Consider the following 24,331-nt stretch of genomic DNA (forward strand, 5'->3'; position numbering starts at 1 on the left):
TAATAATAATAATATCTGGTAAACATTTAACATTGAAGAAAAAAAATCGCTCTTACTTTATTATGAATAAAAACATTTTATATTTTAAGTTTTATGGATAAACTATTCAAAAAACAGTTACATTTCTATAATATATTTATTTAAAAACAGGAGTGTTAAGATTTATTTTCAGAATAATATTTAATAAAAATTATACATCACGTAATCGAAAATATTAAATAGATTACCCATCACATGCCACGTGGATATAAGTTACATTGAAAGAAAAATAAATTCGTCAAATCATAGACTTAGTAGTTTATATTATTTTCAAATCAACTACGATTCTAGTTACAACGCAAAATTTTATAAGAAATAATATATTAACTATCATGTCATAAGCTACATATGGTATACGATTTTGAGAGTGCTTCAAATAACTCAAATATAAAAATATTGTTCTTTCAATCAATACCCATAAGAACAATTATAGTCAATAACCAACAGTAATATAACCTTCCACGAAGACCTGAATATAATGACCATCCCCAAATAAGCTTCTATACTAAAACCAATTTTTCATTAAAATCCTCTGATTTCCCAACCATCATCCTTCCTTTATCTAATTAATAACACCCGTCGTCAAAGATGAAAATAGTTTGGATCATACACTATTTAGCTTAATTGTTTTAACTGAAAAAAAAATACTATACTAATAGTAAGTATATAATAATTATCATAAAATAAGGTATAAAACAATTTAAATTTGTGTTAATATTATTATTAAATATATACTTCTCCGCTGAGTAAAATCAACCGATGTTTTCTTTAATAATTTAGTCGTATGTTATCTTAACGTCTCTGATTTCACGAAATTTACTTATTGTATGATATTCTAATATATAGATTGACAATATTTTTAATTCTAAAAAAAAAGTAGAAAAGTATGAACGCGTTATCACATATCGCTATCAAAATATGTCTTGAAGTTTTTTTTAAGTTACTTAGTTTCTATAACGAATGTCGACATCAAATTATTATAATTAACTACCTGTATAGAATTTCATTTTAAATTTTGTTATTATTTGTACACTCTATTGACCTATGGGTATGTGCAGTCACATTTCGATAATTGAAAAATATAACATTAAATATATAGCAAAGAGACTTCTGCGCTCAGCATCATTTTTTGTGTGCAACGATTTATCATTAAATTCAAGTTTAACATACATACTTGTATTATGATCACCTTATTCAATAATGACTGAGTACACTCAAAATCTTCTATAGTGAATATAGTATATATACAATAGATAACGATTTTTTAGTTAAATTTTTACATATTATACAGAATACTAGAATAGTGTATAGGTACTAGTATTTTCCGATTTACGTACTATGTCTTGTACATGACGCATGTCACACGCGCATCGCATATACATTATTCATTTCTATTCGATTTGAGACGATATTTAACTTTTAAATATTTCAATTAGTTTGAATTCTGTACATATTATATTATAGGTACTAACTACTAACCATAATGGAATTTAATAAACATTTAGTTTTGTAGAGTAAATTAAATTTCTTGATTGAATGAACCAATTACAAATTATATAATTACCATCTCAATTAAGTTTATGTACTACATGCATCATGTATCCTCTATAGCTGTAATTTATTCTGACTGAAATATTCGTTTATGGACCGAAATAACGTAATGATTTATAATGCAAATTAATATCTATTGATTAATCGCCTAATCGATTACATAAAATAATAAAGTTATAGTTGGTGTTAAAAATATTTATACAATATTGCATTCATTGACATGATGTATATTTATCTAAGAAATGTGTTGTTATTAAAACATAATGGTACCTATTAAAACTGCTATCTATGCGATTATGGATAATGGTTAAAAATACCATAAAAATTGTATTAATTTTTAGTGCTTAGAATATTTGCAAATAAAACGACATATTCCGCAATATTAATTTTCAATTTTTATAGTTGTATAACTAGAATATTGATATTGGATAACATGATACCGCATGTTTTTACATTATATTTAAAAATGTTCACATAAAATAACAACGATCAATAGTATTTACATATATTATACATAACATATCGTTTTTTTTATTTTTTGGTATGTAATTGATTTTTGTTCTATGAAATATAATAATTATTATTATTATGTAGCGTTTGTAACCCTCGTAGTTAATGTGGTGTTTTACAGATATGGATTCAGTAAAAGTTACAACAATATATATTAAGTTATGAGTTAAAATGTTTTTAATTTTGTTTTTTTTTTTTTGGTAGGGAATTAGTGTATACACCTACATATAATTGCGAATGTTTTGAAAAATAATATCTGATCTATATATATAATTAATAGTGCATTCATATTTCACATAGCATAATTGTAATGATATATCTAATACAATTAAATTAAATTTGTTAAACAGATATTTATTTTTTTATATTTTAAATTTCGTAGAGAGCTTTTCACGATTCGATGTTTGTATATTATTAATTTTACAATAATTGTAATATCAAATAATTAATATTTTAAATAAAGATTAGTCGCATTTAATGCCTAGTGTTATTGTATTCTTATTAAACTATTGTAATCTATTCAAACACATTTTTCTTTGAAAAAATGATTTTTATGAATATTTATAGTTTTAATTAGGTACTAATAAATGTTGTATTTTATATATTAAAAAAGATACAATGATTGAATCACATATTGCAATTGTTGTGCATTATTATATATATATATATAATACACATCGTGTCTTTTTAATAGCTTTTTATATATATATATAAATGCGAAATCGTTTTATCGAATGTGATGAGTCATCGTTGAAGTTTTCGGTCTTACATAAGAATAAGTAATAACATAACAACCCGAAGCATTAGCGAAACGAGATGTACGCCACACACTCGTTAACTGAAGATTCAACGAGTACTATTGTTATAAACAATATGTTTTTGTGATATTATTATCATCATCGGGATCGTATGGCAGATCAAAAACTTTAAAACTTTTATTTTATATATATATATATATATATATATAAATGCGATTTGATCTCCGACATCGGTATGGAAATTATACTTCGATTAGATTTTTTTTTCACATACATCGACAGAATATGCAGTTATTCCTTTTTTTCGAGCTGAGTCTTCAATATCGCGTATGTACGTTTCTATATTATACACCACTGCGTAGCGCATACAGTACATATACAGACCGGTGCAGAGTCACTGCGGATTTTCGTCCTACATTTTTTTGACATATACCATTATAAAACGTTCAAATGTCTTTGTGGCTCACACCGATTATTCGGTACACTCTCGTATAATACGGAGTCGACGAAATATATTGCGCTGTGCCGTACGAGTTTACGCGAATAAATCTGTGTATTTGGTTTAAGACGCGCGTGCATTGAGCACCCCGATAGTTGTTTTACTTTGCCGTTTCTGACGTCGGCAATAAACCAAACGCAAATATTGTTTTCCAGCGGAACGATAAATCAACCATCTCATATTTGTAAAAATAACACAAACGCCTACCCATTTATATCTTTAAACATAATTCGCGGTGTACTTGATTTAATTGTTTTTAAATACAGTTTTCAATACACTCGGTGAACGAAATAAATAATACATAAAAAAAAAATAAAAAATAAGTGATGTATAAACAGAGAATTTCCATTAAAATTAAACCATATACAGTTGTTATTACTGTGATTAATTGAACATATATTGGGACCGAGTGTGTACATTTTAGCTATAAGGTAATTGAATAAATCAAATTTTAATAGCAACAACAAAATTATCATCATTAAACGAACATGGAGTAGTTATACTTGTAATAATGTGTAGGCTATCACTTATAATATATACAGTATATTCAATAACACGAGCACAAATTTTGTTTTGAGTGTATTATGATACTACAAATAATATTTTAAAATACCCCTTTTACACAATGCAACATATATAGTAATGCATCAAAACACAACATTCACATGAAATTGTTTGACAGGTAAATTTGTTTTTCTTTTGTTTCCTAGGTTTTCAGTTTATCGAGTGCCTTCCGGTATTACATTACGAGCGGATGCAGTTTAGATTATAGACGAGTTTAGGGTGATTAATTTATATATCTATAGTGTAATTATATGAGGACCTATGTACAATTAATTTTACCTTCTGGTTAAATTGGTAACATGTTTAATTAATCGACCTTATAGCAGAGTATACTCAAAAAGCGACTTTATATCGAACCTATGTACATAATAATAATATATATATATATATTACAATAATCTTATTTAGTGGTTTTAAAATTGCTAAATTTAACTTTCGTGTAAAATATAATGGTTTCATTTGTTAACTCAATTCTACTGTATTATGGGTGATACAATTGTAATTAACATGCGCATGTGTCCATTTATCGTGTACACATACACATGCAGAATATAGACTGTACATAGAAAATGTATGTGGCTTATATTTTTATGTAAGGTTCTATAAAATTGATTTCGTTTTACATGATATTATATACTATATATAGTTCGGTTTGTCCAAATTAGTATGCGATGACCTCTAATTAAATAGTAATGATCAATATTTACTATTTTAATTTGTACTCGAATTGTTTTTCTCGGGTGCAAATAAAACCGTAACGTTTGTTGTTTAGGAATTACTATAAATAACAGTATGATAATATTGGCGTGACGGAAAATAAATATATTATATTCTTATTTTTCTTCTTTTTTTTTTTTTATAAGTGATAGTTGCATAGACGTTTTGCGTTTAACGAGTAAAAAAGCCCAAATCCCTATAGATCAAATTAAACAAAAGTTCTCGACTGACGCTATCGGCGTGTGCCATATAATAACGACAGCTTTATGGCACACAGGGTTGTTGGTCGGGGGTCACATAGCCTATGTTTACCTTATCGACGTTTGCCGCAAAATAAAATAGCCACTATAATATATTATATTTATATAGCTTTACCGAGTGATTCATTTAACGTGACACACTCATTTTATCGTTAAATAGTTGTGATTTTGTAACAAAACAAGTTTTTACACAATGATATTATGTATTACAGTAATAATTTTTCAAGGACCATTTTAAATTGCAAATCATGGTTTTTTTACATATTCCGTATACCGACAGAATGTAGATAGTTTTCTGAATATTTTTATAAAAAGCTACTTCGAACTAATGTTTTACGGTTTAATTTATTTTTTTAATTTAAAAGCGTTTAAATTTTAGCAGCATAAAAAAACCGAAGAGTAAAATGATTATCCTGGGATACTATGTTGCACGACCATTTACAATTTAAACATAAACCTTTAAATTAATAAAAAAAAAACTATATTAGTTAAATATTTGTTATTGAAACACTAATTGTTTTAAAAAAAATCTTCCTCCAAGAAATATTAAATTAAAAGTATAATTAATACAAATATTTGAATGGAAATGAGAAATACTAAGAAAAAAATATTGCTGAATAACGGTTATAGGTTAGATATCTTGCACAAAAGTATGATGGTGTTTTTTTTTTTTATAAGTATTCACCTAGACAGCTGGATATAATAATATGCAAACTATATTGAAACATTTTAAAACCATGAAAATCGTAGACTATTACAACGGTTGAGAAGCTTAAACGGTTCACCCTGTACATATTGTATAGTAGTAATAGTAATAATAATAATAATATACCCAGTACACTGTATACTACCATAGGTGACAATCGGCGAAATTGCTGTTTTCTTCAGTTCCGTTTCGATAAACTGCACGTCTTCGGATACTCTCGTTCCAATACGGAAATACTCAATGCACGCACGAATACACACACACACACACACACATACACGCGCGCGCGCGCGCGTAGGTACACATAATATTATCAACAGAAAACGTAGCAAAATGCAAGTCAAGTTTATTAAATCTAAAATATAAATCTATAATCCTGATACCCGTGTAAATTTAATATGTACCTACTACCCCTGTGACATGTAATATTGTGCATTAGATTGATTTTAAAATACTGCAGTACCGCAAATAATAATAATGTAGTCTGTTCGTATACGTTTACACGTAGGTATTATAATGTCACGGAATATAAAGTATACACAAAACAATAATCGATGAACCATAATTTACCAACACCGGTGCTTGGCGATGCGTTCATCTCGTTAAAATATTCTAAACGACAAAACAATATTACTATAATAATATACACAATATAGGCATAATGACAATTAAAAAAGTTTACAACATTATTATAATGCCGTTTGTCGAAAACCCAATGATTATGTGACGTAATGTAATAATGCAATGTAACACTACAATAGACCTACGACAGAATGTTTGACTACGTAAAGTAAAAAAATAAACTTAAATATTAACTAGGAATAACTTATATACTTTCGTCGTATGCACTTAACGCGGTTTGATAAACATTCTTTAAGCGTGAAAAAAAGATGAATTTTTTAAATCTTTTCAGAAAAGAAAAAACTTTTCGATCTGTATAATGTAAACTAACTCAGTATGTGTACCAATCAAATATAAATAACTACGGTTTGTTGGAAAATAACGTTTCGTAAACTAAATTATTAGCATTATTCCTGAAGAGATTATTATACTCTTACGTAGAATCGAATTGTTGTTGATATTCAAATTTCGAGTGTTTTAGCGGACTTAGATGTTTTAAGAGTAGTATATAAATGTTACAGTGATATATATATGCAGTATGCACTGTACATAGTTTGATAATTAAAATTTAACGATTTTCACATGACACCTTACGTTTTCACATTTCATAGGTTCGTTTCAAGCTACGAGCAAAACATTTTTGTAAATATTTGTTTGACAGTTTTTAACCGTTACACTTGCAGCGCTACTGCGATTCGTAAAACTACATCGCCGTTTCACGGAATCATTTTCTCTCTCACTTAACGATATAATATTTTTTTCGCGTACAACGAAATTAAAATAAACAACACTCCTTTAACTATATTACATTAAACGAAAATACGATATATATATATATACACGAGTATCCTAAATATAATTTAATATAAATGATAATGATATATAGTCTTTTATCCATCTGCGCAAGAGCATAGGATTTGTGGAGTATGATATGCGTAATAGACACGGCAAAAATGCTAATGGTCAAAATGAATTCGTATACGCTCTAGATTTATTGTGCAATAAATTAAATTTATATGTTGTAAGGTCCGGTGTGGTACATGGTTCACGTGAAGATTATCCTTTTATTATAACCCACCTACCGAAAAATGTATAACTACAATAATTCAAAACTCCACTGATAACACACTTGTTTAGATTATATTATATTACGTGTCTGATTCACTGATTGGAATTGCGCGCAAGTCGTTTTTTTTTTTTTTATTTTAACTAATTTGTGTTGAACAATCATCGTCATATTTTGATTAATCAGCATTACTATAAAACAAATAAAAAATAAAAACGTATTTTAAGTTTTTCTAAAACTCTTTTAGCGAATTTTAATAATTTAAAATATCAAAAAGTACAATATTATGCTTCTAAATTAATACATTTTTTTTTATTTTATCCAATAAAATATCAATACGAACTTTAGATATTTCATAAATGTTTGTTTCTCATTAATAGTTAAAAATTCCTCTCAAAACAAACAATTATAATATATAATACATAATAATATGATTGTATTACTATTGACTATTACGCAGACATGGTCATATGGGGATTATTCCAGAAACCATTGCTACATTATATACTTATTTAAAAATAATTTATAGAAATAAAAATTTTACAACTAATGGCGCGGCTTTCATTCGCACAAAACAACGTGTTTACACATGAATGTAAATAATTTACATTTAAACTACTTTACTCAAATTTGCGACTAAAGAGTAAGATTTCTTTTAAATAATACCAATTCATATATATATATACATTTTTAATATTGTTTACATTTTTTTTACAGTTCTTGGTTGTGTTTTTTTTTTTTTAATTATATCGTTTCCCCACTTGATAAATACATCACGCTTATAATGCTATCGTATAAAATAAGCTATGGGTAATATATACATTATCTCAGAATGGATATATTAAATTATAATTGTATTGGATTTAAATTTAATTTAATAAATTTAAATTAAAAATATTAATAGTAATTATAAGTATTAATAAAAAAAAAAACCCATAAAAATCTCAAATATTTGTATATCTATTTGCAGTTGCACTTCAAAATGTATAGTCATTAGAGTATTAATATTTGTTGTCACTTTTAATTTTGTTTTTAACAATATCAACAAGTATTAATACGGTTTATTGAAAATGAACAATTTACGAAAAAAGTTTTTGGAATACATTTTAAAATTAATTCCATCCGAGTTTCAAATAGGCGTTACTACAATATATTACAGTTATAATGTATATTTGTTTTCACAATCTAAATAATTATTTTTATCGGGTTTTTAATCTTATAATCAAGTATCCATTTAACACACAGAACTCGTTCTCGACCAGTGATATAAATTTATAAATTCGTACGTGTTAAAGTGACTCATCGGGGTGATTTCGTCTGAAAGTGCATTATAATTGCCACCGAGGGATTGGGAAGTGAAGAAAACCCCATGATGATAACACCACTCTCCGGGGGTTATAAAAATTGTTGCCCAAGGTTTATCTGACAATCATTTCAATTTGCTCTCATAACAGAGCTTTTAAAACCATAAGAGATTTCATCCCTCTCACGTCCAAACAATATTTCCAGAATTCCCCGTACCGGCCATATATATACACAGACACGTCCGGTGTGTACTGTAATTTAAGTTCCAGTGAAAAAAAAAAAGAAACTCCCTTCTATATCTTCATCTCCTCGTGGACGGACGGCAGTCTTAAAACTCTACCAAAAAGAAAAAAAAAATGAAATCTATTTGTCCTCTAACACGTGTACAACTACAGTCAAGTTATGATTTTCTCTCCCTCGCTTGTATTTATAGCGTTTCATTTCTAGTCACGTAATACGCGTGCACAACGCACATGATTACAACGACCCGCCGCCGCCTGCAAATCTACAAGAAAGTTGAGGTGTCGTCTCCTTCCTACCACCCAAAAACCCTGCAGACAAATAATAATAACAACTCGTTGTGAATCATATAAAAATGACCTTTGAGTCGGGAGGGTAAAATAAATCGACACACTTTCACCTCTTGCGAAATTGCAGCCAATTATGACCATCATTACTCATCTTTGTTCGTATAAGAACAAATGGGTACGAGTTTGTCGGATTGAGGCTATCCGGTGTAGCGGTTTTTTTTTTCAATTTTTTTCATCTTATATTTCTTCTTTCTCAGTTACCGTGTAATTGGATATTTTGGATTCAATTTTAAACAAGGAAAAGTAATATTTATGTGTCAAAATTCTTAAAATATTATTAGAAACTTATATAACACTATATACATGCATACTTATTACTTATACATTGTAGTAACATGTATATATGCACGCTGTATACAAATTAATTATATTTATCTACTTGCTGAAAAACCAAACGCTAAAGACCTCAGATTTTAATGAGTTATTTTATTAGGTAGGTACCTATTATTATTCCTTATTACTACATTTCCCTAGTCCCTACTGTTGTCATTTTATGGTTTCGTAATAATAATATTCATTTATTTTCATTAGTGAAGCTTTGTCGTATCTATTGAAAAACAAATAACCATACAAAATACTAAATACCCAATTTGTATTAATTTTGAGAAAAAAAGTGCATTTGATTTATTCTCTCATTTTTAATAACCCATTAAATATTGCCCATATTAATATATATGCAAACACAGCGACTGTTTGGTTGCCTTTCTCTCCCTTATCATATTTCTTACCGGATTTGCTTATAATACGAGTATTACCCCTAAATAAATTTCATCATGAAACATTTTTTAACAATATTAATAATTGAAATGATACTTTAATATTTAATTTAAAATATGATTTCATATCCATTGAATATCTATAATAGATAACGCAATCTAAAATCCTTTACAACAGCCTCTTAAATACAATAGTTATTGTTATCACATTTATTAAACATTAATCATTTTTGTATCTATCAGGCTATATCAGTTATCAATAATAATAATTATCTGTTTATTTTAATAAATTATAAGACAATAAACTATTGTTTTATATTTAGTATAATATAAGATTTTTTAGTAAAAATATTTTTTAGTTTATTTTTGTTTTCAATAAATATTAAATTAGAGAATACATAAATTTAATCAGAGGATAACAAAATTGACATGAGATTCGCATGAACAAAGAAGAATTATGAAGTCATAGAATATTTTTCAATGTGAATAAATTATAATAAATAATTACATTATTGTAATCAGAACGGTTAAAAATCAAAACAAAATGTATACTATAATAGATATATGTTAGTATAATATATCTAAAACGATTGCTTTATAACCCGGACAACAGATGGCGTAATGTTTGTATCTTGTTTCATCACTAAATTTTCCTCGTATAGGATTCATAGTATTGAACAATTTGAACTTATACTTAAAACTTGTTTCGTGGTATACACTATACACAGTAAATTAAAAAAAAAAACACTGAATGATAAATAAATATTAAAAAAATCAGTCAGTGACAAAAATATCCATTTCAGTGTTCAGTATTATATTATAAACAGAGATTTTATCATTATTATATTATTTGCATTGAGTGTAGTTTTCTTAATATTGTGAAATAAAACAATATCTTACTACAATGTGTTTGAAAAAAAAACATAATAAAAAACATTATTACTACTTAAAAGAACATTTCAAAGTACATTGGCTTAATGTCAAGTATTACTGCCGTTTACAAGTCATAAACATTTCATCATCATGTTATATTTCCACGACATTTATTTTTCAAATGAGTTAAAACAAAATTATATAAAAGGACCACAATAGATTTAAGAATTGACCCATTAAATTAAAATCATTGTAAGGAAAGCTTAGAGTATAATTTTTAATCGCTTACTTTTTAATAATAAAATTATACTATTTAAAAATCATTTAACATTTAGCCACATGGCCTGTTTTCCGTACAATTTAATAAGTATACGCGGTCTTTTTTAATTAAATTTTACTCGCGTTGTTGTCAACTTAATATCCGCTTACACGCGCACGCGTTTGTATTGTCTACAATACAGTATCATCATCATCATCATCATCATAGCCGTACGTAAAACCATTTAACATCACAAAATGTACCGAAGAAAATACGGCAGAACATTTTGGTTGTCCCCACAGTTAGTCGCGTATGGACGTACGAGTGTCACCGTACTCGGTCCCGCTGTAGACTCAACAGACGTCATAACGTACGTATTATACGTACTACCCATACGACTGCGAAAAAACGACTGAAACGATGAAATCGATATTGCCGGGTATACTGTTGTTTATGTTTATTTATGTTGTTATTATTTTTTTCCCCCGTCGTTGTTGTTTCTATCTATAAATACGCGTCGGCGATGTGTTGGGCAAAGGACTATTATATTATTTCCCTTTGTAAAATACTACATATTATTGTGTAACGACCGCGGCGTGCCAGGATACGCGCGTTCCGTCGTTCGTCCTTTGAAGTGAGAATTTATATTTCTACAGTCGCGATATAGTGTCCGCGACAACTTATTTGTATATTAATATACGTACGCATAGTCGGTAGCGGTGGCGGCGGCGGCGGCCGTGGTAGCAAAAGGGGAAAAATGCGAACCGACGTTTTGGTGTACTCTTGGAGAATTTAAGTCAGAAGTTTTAAAGGGGCCACAGATGTAATTTATTACTCTTCGGTTAGCTGTTAACTTCTTGTTCCGGCCGCCTGACTATCTAAATATAGATCGATCGATCGGCCGCTTGTTCGCCGCCCTCGAATCTTTACACTTTCTTTCTCAAACACACACGCGCGTACGCATATATATTCACATTGGTGGAGTATAGGTATACGAATATATATATATATATATATATATGTATGTTGTGTATATACGTATCATTTTCGAGTGCGGCGGAGGCACCGGTCCACTAGACAAAGTATAGGGTTTTCGGCGGGCGCCGCCACCGCCGCCGACGAATTCGAAACTCGCGAATAAATCACCATGACACACTCACACGGTCGGTTAAGGGGCGCTGGGCCGGGGGACACGCGCTGTCCCTAATGAAATAAGTTTTCTCCCGTCGCCTCGTTAAATGAACCGGTGGCGAAATAACTCGAGCGCTTAAAATAATTCGCCAGCGTACTTACCGCTCCCATCCACACCAACACCCCCACCGAACACCGCCGAGCTGTGTGTAAAACCACTCTATTATCACTCGTATACGCCGCCGTATTTTCTTAAATCGTTACCGGATTAACTGAATAACCCGTGTGTTCTCGCTTACCCTCGTGTAATGATCATCGCTCATCGACGGATTGAAAAAAAACTTCCGAGACGTTTGTTTAATAAGATACGGTGTTAGATTTCGACGTCATATGTGTCATGACCTGCTAATCTAATTGAACATTTTACCGTGCCGTAGTATCTCCACTAAAGTCTGTTTAAACTGTAATTCCGCTTACATTCTAAATTGTTCTAATGGTCCTATTATTTTGTACGGATAGAATAAAAATAGAATAAAAACTTTAAAAAAAAAAAAAGGTTTCGAAGACAGAACAGTTGTACATATTATTTAAAATTCAACATTTGTGGATACAGTGAATGATATCTACCCGATTTATTATTTACGTTATTTTAACTTATGTTATGGACTCAGTTACAGACGAAGGACGATAGACTAATAAATTCTGATCTGTAAGCATATCAACACCCGTGTTTATACTATTTCGGTAGAGAAAAAGATCAACATTTTTATATTTTTGAAAACACTACCTACTATACATTAATATTAAAATATTATAAAATATTTCAAAATCTAAGACAAAAAACTCTGTACCTTTATTTTGAAAAGACTGTGGAAGCAACCAATATTTATATTATTATCATAGTACTTTACATAACAATAGGCTTTATTTTATTTTAAAAAAAACATAACATCAAACTCAACTGTCTGTCTTTTTAAATTGTATAATTCTTTGCGGAAAACTAAAAAATAATACTCCATACAATGTGGTTTTTCACACTGCTAACATTAAAAGGTGTCTGGCTATTACCTAATTTTATTTGTCTTTAGAACTGGATGTGATTTTTGAAATAACTACTTTGTTTTTTTCTTTTTTTTTTCTAATTGTGGAATTTTTTCTAATAATGATCAGTTATTGGAAGTTATTATGATTTTCATTTAACACGTTTGCCACACTTAATTTTTTCAAAGTTAGATCAATTTTCATACTTTTTAGATTTTATTTTTGGATATTATTATATTGTTGTAATATATATTATGTAAAATGAATTATACACGCACGAATCAAGTGCATAGGATACCATTTTTGTACCATTTGCACATTTTTCCAGGATTGCCTAGTAGTTCATCATTTGGTCTGGTCGATCAACACTGTTAGCGCCAGTAATTTTAATTTTGTTATATTATGTAATTATACATGGGATGTGGGCACCGTGTGATCCATCGGTTACACTGCGTCACAGGCCCATGCATAGTTCATAACTATTTTTCTCGAAAGTTCAGAACGGTATCTTTTTTGTCCAAACAAATTTTTCTATTGAATCATGTTTGGTTGTACGTTTGTTGTTATCCCTCTATTCGGTTACGTAAATGGAGTTTTACGACTTTATAAGTGTGTTCTTTTAACAAGTTTCATGTCGATTACAACCATTGAATTTTCCTATTCGATTCTTTCTTATAGACTTTAGTTCTAGTAATGTGCTTTTTGTTCGAATAAAGTATAAAAATGTCACATTTTTATAGCCGTTGTCTATGTACAACAAATAAACTTAATCTCGTTAATTTTTCATTTATTTTTATCTTAACTATTTTTTTATGTTTTTGATGGCAACACCACTTAGGATTCTTAGTTTTTCTTATATATTTCTATATTATATATCTACATAATCATAATATGAAGTAATTTTATAAAATTAACCTTTTAATAGTGAGTATGAAAGTCTAACCTAATATAGATCTAATTATTAATTAAATACCATTTAGTTTATGTAACTAAATCCCATATTAGTGAATCTCTATAGTACCCACTTACATATATTTTTAATAAATATATTTTTTTTTATTTACAGATATAACACAAGTACACAACACATTTCGTATTACGCTTAGGGGTATGTATTAATCCTATGAATATATTTATATATGTTTATTATAATTTTATTGCGAAATTGACTATCCTTTATACGTATCAGTGAATGAAAATAATAAAAGTCATGAAAGTTAACACTAAACCATAAAATACCCAAAATAGATCAATGTATACTTAATTGGTATTCTTCCTTATAATATTATATATTATTATCGAAAGCAACGAAACGTGGCAGTCTGATATATACTTTCGTTTTCAGTGTAACATCGAAATAAATATTTCTATAGCTGTAAATTTATCATATTGCTTCTATAGTAATGGTATCCGTCAGTATGTTGAACATTTATATCAAACTAAAAAAAAAAAAAACTACAAATCGCAGCCAACTTATTTGACCATATAATATTATACTCGTCACTGAAGTCGACAATTATTAGTGACCGATATTATATGTATATGTCACGATAAACGGTAACTGCGGATTCATCTCGTGCACATAATCGCATGGTTGCTTCTGCGTTGGATAATAATATGATATTATACGTTATCGGCTCGTTATTCTACCGTGTTGGTTTGCGACGACAGTCGATGATGGATCTCGGTCTGCATAATATCGTATATACGTAGGTATTTGTACGATATTATACAGTTAATGCTGTGAAAAGATCGTTTCGATAAGACATTTCAACAGTAATAATAATCTTATTTTCTAAACATTTATACAGTCGTCCGCAGTAGGCAGTCCATAAAATGTATAACAATAAGCATATATATATATATATATATATATATATTATGATGTCTGACGTTTACATAAAAAAGGAAAGACCAAAAACAGATAAAAATAAATCGCCTAGCGATGACTGTCGTTTTAGGATTCGAGGTTTCTGCACCGGGAAAGCACAAGCTTCTTATACAATTTCCGGAGAACGAGTAAATTCGAGTATACGTCATTTTCATTTTGTAAACAGACATTTTGATCACATACCAAATATCAGTGCTGCTTTGCCATTTAGTTTTATAAACGTGGTCATTGATCACACTTGATATGATTGCTTATATAATATTTTTAAAGATATATTATTAGTAACAGTTTAATCACGTACACGTTGCATCGGTATATAACGATGTATAAAAGTCATATGTATTGATTTATTGAACAGAAAAACGTACCCATAAGCTGATTAAGCTAAGAAAAAATCAATTTCTATTAAAATAGCGTTGGTCTCCGACGATAGAAAATGTTTTCATGTTTATTTAACTCCGACTTATATAAGAGTTATGATGTGGTCTTGGTCGATAATAATTAATGATTAAATATTTAGTATTTATTTTCGCAAAAAAAAAAATGCTGTATTTATCTTTATACGCTCTTTATGGACACACGCTTATGAATATTTTAAATCAAATCGATTTTAATGCAAATATTTTTTCCTAATAATGCAAAGATAAACGTTTGAATTTATAGCGTGGAGGTATTTATTCATTTTATTTATTTTTTGGTTTTAAAGATTCTACCAGTAGTCGCCCTCACCCCGGAAGCACATCGTACCACTGATCCAGTTAGTGTTTAGTATAATGTCCCGTTAGTTTCCATTGTGACGACAGACGATCGATCACCATCCACATAATATTATAGTGTTATATATAAACTGCAGTATAGTGGCCTGCTTGAATATATTTGCAGTGCATTTTAACAATAATGATAATCTTTTGTATATTTTACTTTTTAGAATTTTAAGTCTCTGCACCGGCGCGTCGCTTATAACGATTTCCGGAAAAAATATCTTAGCTTTTATTTTTTAGCAAGAGCATTTTGATGACTATTATATGACGTAGATACGGTTACGCATTATAGACGAGACAGCTTCGGAAATCGCGTAGGTCTAAATGCAATGTGCGCATCAATGTCCCAATAGTCATTATCGTAAAATAAAAAAGAATTGATGTTATTTGATTTAATGACTTAAGATAAAGTAATCGTTTGAATTTTTATGTTGCATTATCCGTGATATATATTTTTTTAATGATTATTTTTCCTTTACCAAATATTAGTATATCATATGATTTTTAAACGCATAGAAATTTATCCGAAGTAAGTTGGTTTATTCAAAAAGCGTCTCAGAGTAATATCTATTAAAGCCATAATAATTATACAGCACATCAAAGATACGCGATTAACTGTATACATATATGCATGATTAAACCGAGAACATTTCAGCACCATGTTAGGAAATAACCCGATGCCATAGGTTATTTCTTACGTATATATTATTATTACACGTTATCGTTTCGAAGTCTTGAAAACGCATACAACTTTGGCGTTTGATGTTTAATCGACCGCCTCACAGTAAAATGATGCAAAAGAATTTCAACGTATATATTTATTATTTATATCACATATGTATCAGTACAATACGAGAATATTATCTAAATTAAAATAATGCATACTCAACCACAGCAGTATATTATATATAAATATCCATTTTAGTAATTTAACTTTGATATTGATGCAATATTATAATATAGTAATATAATGATTAATAATAAGTTATCATCGTTAGGTTCAATTGTTAATACAACTACCGATAAACATATTTTTTTTTATTTATTCTGAATATCTGAGTAAAATAATACTTATTTAAAAAAAAAAGTAACTACGTATGACAACTTTCGTTTTTCCAACTCAATTATTTTAAAAGTAAAAATGCCCATGACAAGGGATAAAGCACTAAAATTTTCATGAATTAAACTAATTTAAACTTTTACAGTGCAATATTAAATAGGTTAGTATAACTAAATATACTTACTTGTACCAATTCATTGTTTTGTGAATTTCTATTTTATTTTGTAATATTATTTATTTTCTATATAATTTTTTTAAAATACTGAGACTTTTAACCCTCCAAAGTACCGATTAGATCTAATTTTCTAATAAAAACTACCTTCGGATGATATAACCGTTTTTAAATCTCTAAAGGTGACTTTTGAGACAAACCAAAAATATCACTTTATTGTGTAATATTATAATCTAATAATTCAAATCTAAAATAAAAACTAATATCAAGTTAATGTTTATGATTTATTCTCTATTATAGTTTGTATAATTATATATTGATTATAATATTAAATATTAAAATAACAATAAATACTAACTAACCACTACAATGTTGAAAAATAATTCAGTAAAATTGCTGTCAAATAAAAGTATATACTTACACAATTTGTGTTCCTACAACATTTTACATTCAGTCGAGTTTACAGTAATATTGATTTGATGTGCCGATAAAAGTAATTGCTCTTATTTAAGAATGTTATAATATATTATACGACTCGTGAATCAATAAAAATAACTAAACCTAATATTCAATGACCGTTAAACAATATAATTATAATATTATTATTATTATAGTTATACGTAAACCCATGGTTGAAATTTTATCCATATATTATTCACAATATTATGTGTAAATATAGAGTATACGATTGGCATCACAACACGAAACGATATTTACCGCACGTACTTTTCTATTTGTTGTTTTTATTTAATATTATCTTACTTTTGACATTGACCAAAACAGTTGAAAAGTGCTATAGGTTTTCCATCGTATCTTTTGATGACTAACGATTAACTATAATGACAACAACAAGTGCGATTTCCCATTATGATTTATACCAGTTGCGAAAATTTCGGTCTTAAAAGTTTCTTGTGCGATATAACCCCAATGTTTTTCACCCACAGTTCTCGGTCAATATATTATTATATTATTGTTACCAGGATTTTATCGAAACGTTTTAGATTGTCAGTTAAGTAAAGCTTTTGGTATTTGTATCCAATGTGCACTCGTAAAATTTAAAATATTACTCACTATTACTTTTTATTTTGTATTTTTCTCTAATAAAAAAATCCAACGCCTCTATAGGTTTTGTTATTTTATTTAATACTTTTTACCACGAAAGCGGGAAACGCGGTGTATAAAACGGATCGAAAATTTCCCAAACGTTAAATTATAGTGAAATCTATAACATACCACTGCGACAATTTCGTGTTAGTCTGTTCGAGATATAAACAATCATCAACTAGGCGAATTTCCTGCAAGAATGTGTCTACTTAATATGGTGTAGCAAAAAAAAAAAAAATAATAATAATTGTGCTAAAAATCACAGTGACATTGGCCGAAAAACCACAAATTAAGTTATCCACTGTATATACAAAAAAAAAAAAAAAACACGAGTTGACAATCGATTACCCGGTGGTGTCAAGTCCACATTATATTAATATAGTAGAATACATTGTGTGAAATTTCTGGAGGGATTAGAGTTCAAACGTATACCTAAACTCGAAGGAACTCACGGAATGTCGAAAGCAATAATTGATTTGTACCAACCGACGCGCCGGATTGCCGGAATCAGAGCGAGACGGCCGTAGGGACTTTCATTATCATGTGTTCGCCCTTTAGTCGTAATAATAATACAATATATTAACAAAAAACCTGCCATGACATGTATAGGTTTATAAAGGCCACGGAATTTATTGAAAACTTTTTCAGAAAATTCCTTTTTTGCCATTATAACATCAATAAAACAATTTTTGTAGCACACGAAGACGAACGAGAAAAACCGAACCATAAAACTATATTTATACACACATACACACACACATACATATACCTTAGTATATACATACAACGTGGAATACAAAAATAATACAACTTAGCAAAAGCCAATTTGTTTTATCCTCTTAGACGTTTTGAGTCTACTTCGCAAATGTTACCCTTGTCACAAAATACATTTTGGATTAAACCGAAGTCTAATATGTAACTCTATTCTTGTTTGTATTGCCTTGATGTTTTAAATGCATTAATTAAAATGTATAACTGATTCTATGGAAAAAAAATCTCCAAGGTTTTCTATAAAAGTATATAACTTACCGTTGATTAAAATCAATTATAAACACAATAACGTAAAAATTGTTATACTCTATACCTACATCATAAACATAACTATTTTTCGAGTATAGATAAGTGCTATTAAAACACTTAATTTAAATGTTACACTTCATACTATACTATATTGTGTTGACTATAAATATGAACACTATATTATTTTACAAGGTACACGAATAGAGAACCGCGTTACGGTCTGATAATGTATAATTTTCAATTAAAACCGCAGATCATAATTATTATGTAACTAAAACCATGAATAAATAATTTGTTTTGTTAGTGGCATTTATCAAATAATCTATAGGATTTTTTATTTACAACCGATATAGATACCTATTGACGGCTATTGAATATTATATAAAATTATAAAATATGTATCCGAAGCATATTCAATCTTAAAAATATATTATTTACTATCTGATTGTTTGATAGTTTTTCGTAATACTTTACACGTATTGAATTAAACAAATGAGTTATGGTTTGTGTACTGACGTGTGCGTGAAGTCTGACAGTTCACAAAACCAATTCTCGAAAGTCCATAAATTAGTATTTGTGCATACCTCACTATCCCGTTTTACAATATTTTTAAATGTACATAATATTATATAATATGTATCATGTGTGTGTGTGTGTGTAATATATATATAATATAATATATGTATATATGTTTGACATTTAAAATAAAATAGGTGCTATGTTGTTATGAGTCATGACGGTACCTTACTTAGATTATTAATCAAAAGAACTTCATATGCGCATGTATTGACTCTTCCTTGTCAACGCATAATAAAGCACATTTCAAGTTAAAAAAAATCTGGTATTTTTCATATTAAAGTAAATATTGACCTTTTATAAAATTTAAAAGTAAGAATATTATTCAGGCTCATTCGTAGGTTTTTAATAAAATATAATAATGCATTTTTTATATTTTATTTTCGAAATTATAATCATTTTAAAATTTACTAATCTGTTTTCATAAGATAAGTTTTTAGGAATATTTCATATATGTACCTACTCAGTGTAAACATATAACCTACCATATAGTCGTACATGTTGACATATCAATTTAATCTAAGAGACGCGTTGCATTATAACAACATTTAACAATCGTTTAACCACCAATAGTGAATATATAATAACAAAGAAAACAATTTTTATGTTATAGAAAAAGTAATAATTTATTTACTAGAATATGATAAAAGAAATAAAATATTGTAAATAGTACAAATTAATTTTGAAGCTTTGTTAATAAAATATGACACATTATAATATTTAAAATTGTTCTTTTGAAATCTTTTAAAATCTAACATTCAAAATATTACAATATAATAATATAATATAATATATTTTATTTACATACTTTAATTACGCATTTAATGATTGATTAAAAATGTATATCCTTAAAATAGTACTAATTGATTTTGAATAAAACGATGACATTTAACACTGGGACCCTTCCTCGTAGTAAGTTATGAATAAAAAAGAAGACTCCGCTGTATTTTGGATTTTCAATTATTGTTTTAATACCAAATAATAATATTCTGTATGTGGTATTACTATAAGAGATCACGGTTCACCAGAATATCACGAAACGTACGTTATAAACCATTGTTATACAAATTTAAATTACAAAACATTAATTTAAAACTAAAAAACGACAATAAATACAAATTAAATCAAAGGTTTTGAATAAAAAAATCAAATAAAGGGCAAAATATAAGGCATCTAATCGGTATATAAATAAACAAGACAAGTATATTCTAACAAAAAAATATTAATTGCTTAAATAAAATTTTCAACTTTTTTTTTAAATCAGTTAAAGTGTTATTCAACTTGATTTATAAATGACAGTTGTAAAAAAAATATACATTTTTTTTCTATCATCATATATTGCACATATTTTATCATCTAAATCTTTTAGATATAAATTATACTATTAGTGAAATACTTTACAGTGAACTAAAATTAAAAAACAAAAATATTCATTTTAATTTATAATATAAGAGATCACATAATATAATATAAACTCGAGAATTCGGAAAAAACGTGTAATCACCCCCCACATTCATTTATAAAAAAACGTTTTTGAACATGGTTTCCAATTCCAGGCTATTTGGAACCCTAAAGTTAACGTCTAAAAAAAGGGAAAAATAATTATTTTAAATTTGTTTTTCAGCACTTCGCTTTTCATAACACTACTCGTTCATAGGAAAAATGTCTAACGGAGTACCGTAAACACGTTAAAAGAATAAAGAATAATATTATGTTTCGTTTTATTTTTCATTCTCTCCAAACCAAATGTACATAAATTATAAGTACAATAAGAAGTGGAGAACTGCACAAACGTGTACGAAAAGGGGTGGAAATAACTTAAGCGATTTCAATAATAGACTTTTGGTGTTCATAGATGACCCGAGTGATGATTATTTTTGTACTCCCTATGGAATAACTGAAATTCCGTCAGATCCCTCAGAGAAAAGAATTTCACTTCATATAATGTAGGCCTCATTTGCAGCCAGACTATTCGTAGATGTTCGATGGTATGAGCACATTTGTGAGTGTATAAATAGAAATAATCAAAAGGTTATTCGAACTATTCGACTAGATTGATTTTTCGGGACATTATAAAAATGCTATATTAATATTAAAACTAATGATAACTATACGAAAATATGTACTTGCAAGAAATACGTATAAAAAATATTATTTTAATAACCGTAACGAATAATTATCAAAATTTTCTATTTTATACTATCGTAAATTATGAAACATAAACACAAATAAATTATTAAACGATTAAAATTCAGTACAGAATTACTTTACGTATGTTGTAGGTTTGAAACTCAACTAAATAAAGTTTCATTGATCGATTGGTTTTTTTCAAGTTAAAATAATACAAAATCAATAATTATTATTAGTTATTTTTACCCTAAAAACATTTTTATTTGAAATTTTTGTCCATTGAATTCACAGCAATAAATTTTTTTTAATTAAATTCAATTATTATGCTGCCTATGTAGGTATAGCAGTAGCAGTTCGAAAAATTAATGATTTATTATTTATTGCCAACAGCAATCCTACATGGCTACATGGTTTGCAATTGGAATGTATAATATATATACATTGTTTAGGTATAATATAAAAATAAGATTTTCTATATTATATCCAATCCTTTTTAAAATCAATGACTTCGCTTCAACGCATGAATACTTTTGAAAATTCAATTTGTAAAAGGGTGATATTAATATTTAATTTTTATTTTTATTTGGATTGAAAATTGTTTTTTTTTTTATCAACTTATATTTTAAACTTTACTTTACTCAACCTAATGCTTTGTTCGGTGGCTCGACAAGTCTGATGGAATGACACGTGTTATGCGCCTATGGATTGTTTGATTATAAATTGTGAATTTTCAAATTGTAATTTGTGTTTTTACCATTATCATTATTCTTGTTTTACTGATTAATATGTAAGCTGACAACAGTGAAACGATTAAGCGGTTTTTATGAAAAAAAATACATCTCCCTCTTCTATATACTGCATTTTTTTTTGCCTGGTAAAGGTTGAATGAATTTGTTTCAATCGATTATCACACGCAGATTTCCTTTTGTTATTTCTGATTACGCCGCCGATTTTCCGAATCCATTTTAATAGCTTGGGACGCAATTAAACAGTGAGAAAAAGTTTTAATAAAGCGAAAAAAATTCAATGACATTAGTCAACAACAGGATTGCTTTAATATTGTTACCAACTGCAGCTCAATACAATACAAATGCAGTATAAGTACAACTGTCAATAACAGTATATACTATATATAGTATATTATATTTAATTCTATCAATACACATCATTTAAATTATTGAATGCATATTACGAAATAGAACATTAAACAATAACAAACGTCCAATACTTAAAAAGTTTTTTTTTAAGAAAAATATGATCTTTTAATGTTTTTTATTAATAGAATTTCATTCAAGTTGAAGTTAAATTATTTTGAACAGAACGGAAAATTATTTCAATTGAAATTAGATTAAAAAATAATTTTCCAAACTTGGGAAATATGTAGTTGGTTTTTTGTTATCGTTTGTATCATAATATACTATATAAGTTTATTTTATAGGCCTGGTTTTTTCAACCAATATTTTTATTGCACTTTTGTACTTAGTTCCAAAATAGTTCAATAATATTTATTTTTTATAGTGAATAGTTACTATAATATAAGTATACATGTTATGTAGTGGTTTCATTTTAATCAGTCGTAATCGTCAGTATTGCTACAATAAGCTCAACATGAAAATGATTTATTAATACACTTACAACCATTGTCGAAGTTCAAAAATAGTAATTATAAATGTTATAGTTCGATTTCCTAGATATGCGGTAATTTAATACTAATAAATAGTACAAATGATATTGTAAATATTCGGTATTTTAATACTACGTTTATACATTTAATAGTATATTGTTTTAAGTATTATTTTTATTTCGATCAACCGGAAAAAAATAAAAAAAAACATATACCTATTTCAAACCGTTGAAATCAGATTTTTATTGTTTTTTTGCTTCTATTTATATTTTTAGTTGATTTATTTTCATTAATTATAGGTCATAAACCACCATTAAATACTGCACAACAAAATAATTAAAAATACTAAAATATGTATTTTTAATTTCACGGAACTATGGAAGGATGTTTTATTTGAACATATTATAATACAGCAGTATTGTACATTTTCGCGTGCACTGCATTGTATATTTTACAAAAAAGATTTTCAACTCAGTTCAACCTAACGATTGTTATGTCAATAATATTTTAACAATAGTCGTCCAGACAAATTGTTTTCTTTCTATTCGCTTACGCGTGTTATCATATGACTCTATCATTGTGTTTTTAGTTATAGGACAGATTATGATAATATGTTCATATAATATTATGTTTTAGATATATAAAAATGCAAAATTAATATAAACTCGAAATATTATTATAAGTATAACAAATACCATTTATCTCGATTGGTATTACGCTCGTGCACAGCTAGTAATATTATGATCGATATTATATTATTAAAACAGCGAATAAATTCAAATTACTC

The 24,331-nt window shown here is 27.8% G+C and overlaps 1 protein-coding gene across 2 annotated transcripts in view; it reads left to right on the forward strand.

Annotated features, from left to right (window-relative positions):
• LOC113560876 overlaps positions 1-24,331 on the forward strand; it is a 290,450-nt gene that overhangs the window by 95,878 nt on the left and 170,241 nt on the right. For both annotated transcript variants that reach the window (XM_026966995.1, XM_026966994.1), the window contains exon 4: positions 14,273-14,314. The gene's annotated coding sequence lies outside the window, so the exon portion shown is untranslated. The remainder of the gene's footprint in view (positions 1-14,272; positions 14,315-24,331) is intronic.

Source organism: Rhopalosiphum maidis, chromosome 1 (genome assembly GCF_003676215.2).
Source record: "Rhopalosiphum maidis isolate BTI-1 chromosome 1, ASM367621v3, whole genome shotgun sequence".
NCBI lineage: Eukaryota > Metazoa > Arthropoda > Insecta > Hemiptera > Aphididae > Rhopalosiphum > Rhopalosiphum maidis.